The sequence below is a fragment of the Toxotes jaculatrix genome, chromosome 13, assembly GCF_017976425.1.
Source record: "Toxotes jaculatrix isolate fToxJac2 chromosome 13, fToxJac2.pri, whole genome shotgun sequence".
Classification (NCBI taxonomy): Eukaryota; Metazoa; Chordata; class Actinopteri; family Toxotidae; genus Toxotes; species Toxotes jaculatrix.
Window position 1 is genome coordinate 2249973 of NC_054406.1, and position 11693 is coordinate 2261665.

An 11693-nucleotide genomic window follows, 5' to 3' on the forward strand; every position below is an offset into this window, starting at 1 on the left:
AACGAAGCGAGTACGAAGCAGCTTTTCTGTGAGTTTCAATATGTGGCTGGTGAAAATACAACTTTCTGTTTCCAGCACAAACAGGAGAGGAATCAATAGACTCCCTTAAATCTTAAAAATCTCCTTCTGTCAACAGTAGGTTTAAAATATTTAGAAAACCAAGAGTCAGACTAATGATGTAGTTGGCACTTGCTCAGTCTTTACAGGTAAGCAGTATTATATTATTATCCAAAGACATTTTTTTTTTACCTTCTGTCTAATAAACATTCAGTCCTAGAGCTCTGCCTACTAATACTGCAGGATTCTTTTCAGTTTTGTATTAAGGTGGATTTCCACAGCACCCACACACGATTATATTTAATTACACTCTATATAGCTTAAACCAGCCTTAGTTCAACGCACTCTAATGAAGAAAACTGAAACTAATTAAAGAACTCTCCCTCGGCTGGTTATTTGCACCCATGCAGTTAGCTGCGCTTGATTTACCCGTTTTCCTGTGTCTAATAATTCTTGTTGACAACCAATATTGGCAATATTCACTGTATATTTGGAACATTTCCAGCTGCTGTATTTCAGAAGTGCACCTAATGAGGATAAATCAAGCAGATCGAGGCCTCCCACAGCTGCAGAAACGCACAAATAAGCGCTCCGTCACATCGTTAGCAGCCCCCAAGTCCACGTTGTTATGAGGCTCAGGAACAAGAGAAGGACAATTGATTTATCTGTGGTCACATGGAGGGATGGTATGGAGACTATTGAATGTGTGAGACTATATGTATGGGTGAGTTTGATTGACTGTGTGTGTGTGTGTGTGTGTGTGTGTGTGTGTGTGTGTGTGTGTGTGTGTGTGTGTGTGTGTGTGTGTGTGTGTGTGACCCAGCTGAAGCCCTAATGAGCTGTGGTTGATTTTTCTGTCAGTTTGCAGTGGATGAAACCTCGATGGGCCTGGTTCTCAGTATTTACAGCCACAATGAGGAAGATTTTATCTGGACCAAGGCAAAAAAATAAATAAATAAATCTCAACTGAAGCTCGTCACAGACTTTCACAAAGATTAGATGTTTGGGAGTGCCAGTTTCTACCTAACATGCAACATACACAACTCACGAGTACAAATGTTGCACAGGACATTTTAATTTGTAATGCAGAATAATAATAAGTGTGCACAAGTTATTTAAAAATTTAACCCTAATATGTGTCAGGCAGAGCTGAAATCTCAGCTCTTACCCAACAGTTTTGCCCACTCTCTCCACTTGTTTGAGCTTGTTTTGCCCGACACTTAAAATGACTGCACTCTGAGCACCTCATTCTAAAGTGGAGGTACTGGGGATCGAAAAGCTACGTCCCAAAAAAATAAATCAGTAGCAAGTATCCTGGAGCAAAAAGCTTTTTGGATGTGAAAACATTTACCAGCTGTGGACCTTTCATAAAAACCTCTCAGGCTAAAAATCTCTGAAATGAAATCAACTATGCACTGAATTACTCTGTGCTCCATTTGGCATTAGTTTCTGGGTAATGATATTCCCAATATATATACTCAAAGTTTTGGTCTCATTAAAAAAAAAAAAGTCTGGTGCACTGTCAGTGTACAGGCTTTTTTTCATCCCACCATCATAATGTTTTTCACAAAATACAAGAATTGTTTTTTCTTCTGGGAATAAATTCAGAATCATAGAAAAGAAAAGTGATTCTCAAGAGAAACAGTTCTTTCCCTCATTCCTGGCACTGAGTAATCAGTAACCAAACTCACTGGTCTAACTGGACAGAAATCTAATGAACCAGTCCTCAAAACAGGTGAACTCTGCCCCAATTCAAGCGTTGAATCACATCATAATGAGCAAAAGGTTTAAGTCATCATCCCTGGAATGGACAAAAATACAACCATCCCAGCTTCCACGATCATTTTTATCATTAATAAAAATAAAACATTGTCGACTCCTGTAATACAGCAGGTCTTTGGCTGATCAAAGTCATCAGGAATGAATGAAATGCAGTATCACATTTTAACTGTAATTACATTCGTTCACAGGATCTCCAGCTGTGATTGGCTGGAGGTCGCTGTTGCTTTTCATGTACAGATTAATTGAGGCTAATTGTCAGTGCGCAGAATGACTTTTCAGTAAAGAGGCTTATTGCTGCCTGTCATCAGGACACAATGGGCACTTTCTTTTAGTCATTCAGCTTTTCATCTCACTGGGTTTCATTCTGCAAAACCATTTTCAAACAGTCGCCACGTGTCTCTTTGGGCTGCAGTCGGGATATGAATGCTTCATTCACGTTTTCTGTCTTTTCTCACACGACAAAGTCAAAGTACAAAGGAGAAAGGGAAAAAAAAAAAGGTCGGCCAGATTTTGATTTTTAGCAACATAATGTGGAACTGTTGTTGCTGAAAATGTCGAATGACAAAAAATGCTAATTATATCAGTAAATTGTTGACAATCTATTTCATTTCTTTTCCTACCATATTCTCTCACAGCAAGTCGGTTAAGGCCTGGCAAAGATCACGGTCTTTGGTTTAATATGAGAAAGATTAACAGTGGTTTGAAGCACAAGACACAGCAAGTTGACTTGATTAACATTTAACTGAAATGACTGTTTTTTCCCCAAATTTAACCAAAGTGCTTCTGTGTCCTCAGCCTAACCACAGCCGGGACACGGATCTGAAGCCCAGGCTCTGGCATCAGGAACGAGAACCCATCCACAAAAAAAAAAAAAGAAAAAGAAAGAAAAGAAGCGAGTTACAACAGTCAGTGAATCAGAGCCGCGGTGTAAAGTGTTAATAGCATCATTATGGCTTTAAAAAAAAAAAAAAAAAAAAGGCCACATCAAAGGAGAGCATGTGAGAGTGCTTCAGGCTGCTCTGTCAGAACAAACCACAGAGATCACATCTGTCTCCTCCGCACATCAGCACCGACGCCCTGCTGTTTCAGATTCATCCCTACCCCTCCTCCGACACTCATCTCTCATCCCTCCCTCCGCTGTCGTCCCCCCGTCCATCTCCTCATTAATCACGCTTCACCTTTCTGTTAACTCTGGTCCATCCAGAGCCTCCACAGAAACCAGGAAATGTCAGCAGGCCCCGACAAGACCACGTCATCACAGTGGAAATGAAGGTTACTGGGACTAAAACCACTGGATTTTTCACTTTGATCAGGTTGTTGTCATTAAAATCCGAGCTACGATGTTCCCACAACTGAAAATAATTTCAGTTTGTAGCGCTTCAGCTCTTACTTTCATTAAATTGGGTAGTTATGTCAACACTAGACCCACTTTGTTAAGAGCTGTGACCTGTGAACAAAGCAACTTCCCTGAGAAGAAGTCTGATGACGTCAGACAGGTTGTAAACAAACTCACAGGCTAGTCAAACTTATCTGAAGAAAATAAGGTGCACAGTCAAATGATTGCCTGGTGTAAACTGCCAACTGAGTATATAACCCAGGGGAAGTAGGCGCGCTGAGGATGGTGCAGTCCCCAGCTGGCTTTTCTATTTGTGGACGGTTGAAGTTCAAGGATATTGATGAGGTGTCTAACTTTATTCAGGTTTCTGGAAAAAACTGTACAGGCTTGTCTTTGACTCCGTTACATCTCATACAGCTATTCCACAGCTTACATTAAAAAAGAAAAAAAAATCTAACCTATGTCTAAAACTTTTTCTGTTGTAGGTTCCCATTATATCTATAGGTTACAGGTGCAAAGCCCTGTGAAAACCTCGTATCTCAAAAATGTTATCTTTAAAATATAATTAATTATCAACTAAATAAATATATGTACGACACAAAACAAACAAACATTATGTTTTTCAGTTTCTGATTAGACAACTCATCACCGAGTTATCAGAGTGAAAACCTGAAGACTGAGAAATGCATTGTGGGACCTGGATTCTGTCTGACTGAGGGCCGGCTGCAGCAGCCCAGAGACAATTAGATCAGACCACCTGATTCTCTCATCAGTATGCTGCCACTGACATCTCACTGCCTGGTTCATCATTAAATACACGAGCACACAGACACACAGAAATACAGCAGACCAGTCAGGTAAGAGGAGAGGTGAGTGTGGGAAAAGTACACAGAAGTATGTGGACATCCAAAAATACAACAGCAGCATATTTACTGTGGTTAGAGACTCGACTCCACACTCTGATAATGTGACTTGTCATGTTGCACCTGTACCTGGTTGCTAATGTGTTTTCATTCCGAGATGCTGAAGCCAAAGATTGGAACATTCATACAGGCTGTCTGAGTAATATGCATCAGCACAGAGCGCCCACAACTACAGAGCCACTGCAAGCCACCATCTTGGATCGATGCTACAAGCATGTTGCCATTTCCTCTGAATGCTGGCAAAGCTCCTCTCATCTAGGACGAGCTCAGGAAACATCCTGGCTGCCCTCATAAACACGCAGCAGGGTACTAAACAGGGTCCTGACCCCTGGGGACAGCCAGATACAATAAGTTTATCAATACAAGGGAAGTATTATACAACTAAACTGAAATACTGATGTTGTGTACAGAGAAATACAAACAAGCAGGCCTACTCTCACATAAAAAAACAAACAAACAAACAGCAAAATCAGCAAAAGCATGGGTTCAGAAACAGATGCCATAATATTATGAACAGCCATTAACCATGTTTGAGTAAATACTCTTGTGATTAGTTAAACAGTTTGCAGGAAATAACAGAAAATCCCCAAAACAAAGTCCAAACCGCCAAACGGGGGAAATAAAAACACCCGAAATCCAACATGAGCATTCAAACTTATCGCTTTAGGTTTCAGCAACATGAGAGGCAGATGGCAGGTAACGGCATTTGAATGCAAATGAACACAGGAACACCTGCAAGCCCGCAGAAGCAGAACTAAACCCAGAAAACAGCCAAACAACAACGCAGCCGCAGCTGACCGGCACCGCCAAGGAAACACAACCTGTACCGAGCCACAAATGAACGACACCACAATCAACACAGCAGCAGGTAGGTACCTTAGACCCGGGCGTGGTGGCGAGTCCAAATCCAGCGAACAGGCCGCTGACAGAGTGGTGTCGGTCCGACTGCAAACACAGGAAACTTCGGTTGTGCAGCACCTGAGGCGATGGATGTGTGACGGCCAGAGGACGGTGCGATTATCTGCTCCTTCATCGAGGGTCCAAACCAGAAGCAAAGGCCGCGGCGGGTTAAGAGCGTTTGGTTTGATCAGCGTCAGGTTAGAAAGCCCGCGCTCCTCACCTGCGTTAAGGTGATTGGACGCGACAGTTTTTGAACGAGCCAATCAGTGCGAAGCATTCTGACACCTGTTCGGTGCACTGAGTGAATTAACGGAAAAAATGGTGTCAGTGCAGTGGAAGAGGAGAGTCTCACACCGCGGCTGTGTGTTCATGATTATTTTATTAAACAGCAGGTTCCCGAACAACAACTCTGTCACTTCTGAGGCAAAAATAAAGCATCAAAGGTTCATTCATGACTTTAGAAACAGAAGTTGGAGCCACTTCAGTAAATCAGACCCGATCTTTTGCCTGGAACATGAATGATCTGACACTGGCTGTAAGAAGCACCAGTTGTGAGCAACCTCATAGTGTTGGTTATCAGCCCTGTAAACACTCCTTTAATAAACTGTGTTTCATGTTGACAAACAGAAGCATTAGATCATGTGACGTGTTATTTATTTACAAAAATAAATAAAACCCTGGCAACACTGGAGCCCAGCTCAGGGTTTGTGGGATTTTACATTCCCTGACTGTTCCATCCTCCTGCTGGTGGAGGTGAGTGAATAAAAATACAGTACACACACACACACACACACCTGCCCTGCCTGTTTGTGGACCTCACAGGGCCTGGGGAGGCAGTTTGTGATTGACAGCTGGCTGGGATCAGGTGGAGCCGCCGCTGAAGGTTTTTGAGGGCAAACGGAGCCTCAGAGACATTTAGACTGACGTCCTCACAGCGAGACGGAGAGCGACACAGCAACAGATGTGACAGTTAAACCCCAATCTGACCTGCTGTCTGCTCACACACACACACACACACACACACACACACACAGATACACATAAGGTCAACTAAATGACGATGGTATTTTTGATAATATCCATGAATGATTCAAGAGTCTCCCTCCCCCTCGCTGCCTGTGTTAGACAGAACAACTCACAAAGACATGTTTACCAAAGAACGTATTGAAGTGGGCTCAGACAGCAGCTTTTCGAAGTTTGTGTATTTCGAGGAAAATAAAACAGCCTTGGCAGTTTTTGGAGATAAAAAGATGTCCCTGAATGAGTCTTTAAATGGGCCTCATCTTAGTTTCTTGACTTGACAAAACAAGAAGAAAACAATAGTCTAAAGATTGACTAATTTCATTTCTTCCACCTAAAATGTGCCAGTTCGATCCAACAGGCCACCACAAAACCAGACCTTGAACATCACAAAAAGTCCTTAAGTTTCTTATCTGAGTGAGTCAGAGTCAGAGTCATCAACACAATCCTTTAGTTTGAATTCAGCACATTTTTGAGGGAAAAAATTAGTTTTTGGTCTAAAAAGATTTAACACACACCTCACACAGAAATGCTGCAATAACCAATTCACATAAATAAGCAGAGAGTACCTGTGGAAAGTCAATCGATGCCACAGTTAAAGCTGCACTGATCAATTTTCCTACATCACCAATGGATTAGTGAAAGTTCTCCCTCAGAAGTGACAAAGCCACACGTAGTTATCTCCTGATAATTATCATTTTACAGCTCATTGGTTCGGTTTTCCAGCGACTTTTCTGTTTTGGTTATCTCTGTAAAATACAACTCAACTGAAAATTTTTTATTCAGAACTTTCATTATTAATAGAAAAAGTTCATTTTTTCTTAAGAAAAAAAACACCTTCAGTAAACAGTTCATACAGTTTTGTGTGAATTTTATTTCATTTAATTTAAAACAGAGTTGATTACACTGCTGCTAAACTGTACAACCAGCCATTAGCCTCAGATCTATAAAGTATATTTTTCTGTTTATATTCTATTGTTTTGTTGCCCTGCAGCCTCCTACTCCTCTCGGCTTCCACATGGGCTGCAAGAATTTTGTCCGTTTCTTTTAACAGCTGACCGCCAGGGGGCGCTGCAGCTTCCCAAAGGATGATTTCAACATTCACAAGTTACCCTGAAGGCACTTTCTGTGGTGGTCAAGTGAGTAGAGATAAAAGGAAAACATTTCCTAGAACTGGCCTGAGGCTGTGCATGTATGTGTCTCTGCACATACATGTGCTGCCTGTGTGGTTGTCAAGGCAACCACAGAGACTAAATGGATGTTTTGAGATCTTTCTTTAAGCCGGAGAAGAGGGGATGTATGTATTTGTTGTGTTTCTACAGTCTCAGAAATAAATGACTGACTGATGGACTATTTACAACATCTTAAACACTCATTTTAATGATTATAAAAAAAGCTTTAGTTAAATTAATGATGTTACAGCCGGATAGGGAACCCTTACTTACACTGAACCTAGGGAAGAAAGGCATACAGAGGTAGAATGCCTAAACTCCACGTGGGTATGTGTGTGTGTGTGTGTGTGTGTGTGTGTGTGTGTGTGTGTGTGTGTGTGTGTGTGTGTTTCACAGTGAGGAAGGTCAGCCATCTGGTTCCTATTGAGACTTGAGGTGGAACATTGAACTCACCTCTCACCCAGTTCTGCTCTGGGTCTGAAGGAGACGTCAGCACACAGCACACACACACACACACACACACACACACACACACACACACACACATTCCTTGTTTGACTATATTCGTGGGGACCCGACACTGATATAATTCATTGCTGAGCCCCTCAAACAACTTTAAACTTGTGTTAAATGGTCATGTAGAGAGAGAGAGAGAGAGAAAATGGCAGCATCTTTTTGGGGGAAAGTTGTACACACACATCAAAATCACTGCGATGGTTTATAGAACATAACAGAAAAAATATAACAAAATGACTGTGGATATATCAGGTAACTTGTTTATCATGTCTTGTCTGGTGATTAAAGTGAATTTTACCTATAGAAAATGTTATGAAATGAATTTCAAATCCCTGTTCTGTGGGACTCCCCTGGGCCAACGTTAAATACATTCAGCAGCAGGGTTACAGGGCCTGGCACCACCTGGCACAGCTCGGCACAGTGTGGCACGGAGTGGGCCGACGTAGCACGCTTTGGCTTGGAGTATCGGCACCAGCTTGGGCAGATGGTCGGCGGCGTGACGAGGGGGAGCTGGTGACGCAAACATCACCGAACAGCTGAAACAACCCACCACATACAGGTGGTAAGGCGATCCACTCCCACACACACATACACACACACACACATACCAGGGCCACACAGACCAGGCTGGTGTGTGTTACATAACTGAGGTTGATGGGCTTCACAGTGTAATCTGTTGGGGACCCACAATTCATAGCAGTCGCCATGGAAACACACACGTTATGACATGCCTCCATTCAGACACACTCGTTAAGAAACACACACACACTGAACATGTACATACTGTACATGCACATGGAAATGATGAGATCACACACACACACACACACAGGCGACACACTCCGTCTCTGTGGATCTTATGTCTGAGCAGAGAAGCTGTCAGAAGTGTCCGAGTGCCTCCCAATGGTCTGCCGTTGCACTTCCTGTGTAAAACATTCAGTTTACTATTGAATATCAGACACGTACAGTGAGAGGGAGGCAGAACTGTAACATCAGACAGATTATTATACCCAGGTATTGCAATTAAATTTCTTGTCAAGGTTAAATAATGAACACACACTCAGCTTTGTCTGGCTGGTTACAAGACAGACGATCTCACAAACAGGGGCTTTATATCCACAACTTTGTTCAACCACTGGAATGAGCAGAAAAACAATGAATGAATGTCGTGTCGGTGACGTCACCTGTTTTCTGAGAGATTGGACTTTCCACCCTCCACTACATTCTTAGCTGTCTGGAAACTACAAATCCAGCTCTTGGCGACAGTGTGCAGCCTGGGTGGAGCTGAGGAGGGACAAGCAAGAGGACGACAGCTGCAGACGATGATAGAGCAAAACCTTAATGTCAACAAATCCCTTGAAAACAGCAAAACCAACAATGTGTTAGTTCTTCTTTTAATACTCTCCGACCCAAAACACAGAAATTCATGTCAAAGAGAGCTGCATTACTGACACTTGATTTCATGTATTTAGAAATCTGAGGAGAATGAAATGAGGTCTGGACAGTTGTTCATATTCAGCACCTGTTCTTAAAGAATAAGGCCCACATTATTCTATGTTCCTCTACCATCAAAAAAATCCCTTCAGCCACAACCTCACTGGTTCCTACTGAAGATGATTTTACAAAATGAATCACATCTGTAAAGTTAAATTTAACCAATGCATGTTGGGAACTATTTTAAGCAGCGGATTGATATACATTTGTTCTAATGAGTATTTGGGGCAGCAGGACAGAATATGTGTGAAGGCAACACAAACTACATTACAATGAAGCAACATGTCACCCAGTGCAACAGTGTGGTTAACTGACCTGTTTTCAGTAGTTGAGCTCTATGGCACAGAGGAATTAGATATGTAGATAATATTTGTGAATATGATGAGTTCAGTGGTTTTGCTTTTTTTTTTTTTGTTGGGTTTGTTGACAAGTAGAACTAGCCTTATCTTTTTACATACCTCTTCTTTAAGTGTTAGTAGTTCCTAATGGAACAATACAGATTTGAACCATCAAAGCACACATTAGGAAAAGTGTCATTAGATATAGAGAATCTAACTTCTACATTTCTTCTCTGTGTTATTTGATTTTTTTGGATGCACTTTTCTGGACTGTTGGGACAAAATTCCCACATCAGCAGTAAGTGTGGTGGCGGCAGTTGTACACACCTTCAGATCACACAGCAAGACACCAGAAAAAACTCTGTCGGTGAGTAAGGATAAGCCTTTATTGATGTTTGGAGGGAAAAAAGCTGGATCACATATGCCCTCATCTCTGTGGACAGCACACAATACTGGTGAGGAGTTGGGGTAGTGTTGCGCTCATGGGGACTTGTAGTTCATAACAGTCAGTCACAACAAGGAGAAGTTAGCTGAGAATCCACAAAGTTGAAGGAGAAATAACAAGGCTGTGTACATTTGTTATCAATGTTATTATTGTTTTCATTATTACCCGCAATGCCGTTTTATCGTACAGCAGCAAACTGTCACTGCCACCATGTGAAGAGTGGGCCTCAAATGCCCGCCAGAAAAAAGTTGTAACACGTTCAACAACACAGTTACATAGAAAAATAGCACTGTCAAAAAGTTTCTGAAACTTCTGTGAAGAAATCCCAAAATCCCAGATATCAAAAAAAAAAAACCCAAAAAACACAGCTTCCTTCTTCCATCAACAGATGGAAGCGTAAGAAGTTCTGAGACTTTTCTTCCTGGGATTTAAATTCAAATGTCTGAGTCTCTATATCAGGTTTAAACATATTCCCAAAAAAGAAAACACAAGTAAAAAGACATGTGTACATATATATATATATATATATATATATATATATATATATATATATATATATATATATATATATATATATATATATATATGTACACATATCCAGGATAGAACTACAGCTCCCATGATACATCTGGGGCACAGGTAAGTCTCTGTGGGCGGTGCCAACAGCAAACACGATCATGGGAAATCAAGAGTAAAAGTTGTTCTTGGGAACCAAACGGGGATTTACGTGAGAATCGAATCACAGCTTCCCCTGAAGAAAACAAGCTGTTGAATGAAACGACTGAAAAGAAATTTAAGTCAGCAACAAGAGCCATCACAGAAGTAGCAACTGTGAAGAAGGTAACAAGAACTTTCAATTCTTTTAATCATTTGGATTTAGTTGCCATCTGTAAATAAAGACACAAACAGATCTAAATTAACCGTTCACTAAACCCCGCCCCCAAACACCAACTGTCCAATCATTGCTTAGACACCATAACTTGGTACGGCAGGTCTATCGAGCTTTGGATATCTCAGCATGCTGACGCGGTGTGTATGGGGCTGTAGAGTCTTTTTTACACTGCACTGAATTTGCATGATATGAATGTAGCCGAGCGCAACGAAGGAACTTACATCATCGTAACCTGGTTTTCCACAACAGACTCCAGACTGATACGTCATATCCGTTACTAAGTTCTGGTTCTGGCGGTCTTTGGATCAAACCATTGAAGGGTTTTTATGTAGTGACTTGAGCAGTGAACGAGTTTACATTTATCATTTCAGACGCAGGAATGGAGCTGATGTCAGTTAGCTAGCTAGCTATCATTTAAGCCGGTTAAAGCGACGGTCAACTAAAAATAAAAAACTTGCTTTTCTTTATCTCCGTCTGAAATCAAGGAGCCACTGAAGAAAATAACTCGAGTGGTAGATCTGCCGCTGTTACCATAGCAACCATTAAGTTCTAGAATGCGCGGTTCAAAAGGCATAGCAACAGTAACTACGGGGGGGGGGCGGGGCTTAGTGAACGGACAGGCGGCCTGAGGAGAAAGTTTTCTGTCCCAGGTAAGATAGTAGCTCTGAAATGCTTCGCACCATGAAAAAAAAAAAAAAAATCCCCCCAGAAAACAAACAAAATAAATCAAACCACAAATTCTGTGTCGAATCAAAGACTTTTTTTTTTTTGCGTGTTTTTTTTAATATGTGTATTTAATACCTCAGACAAAAACACCT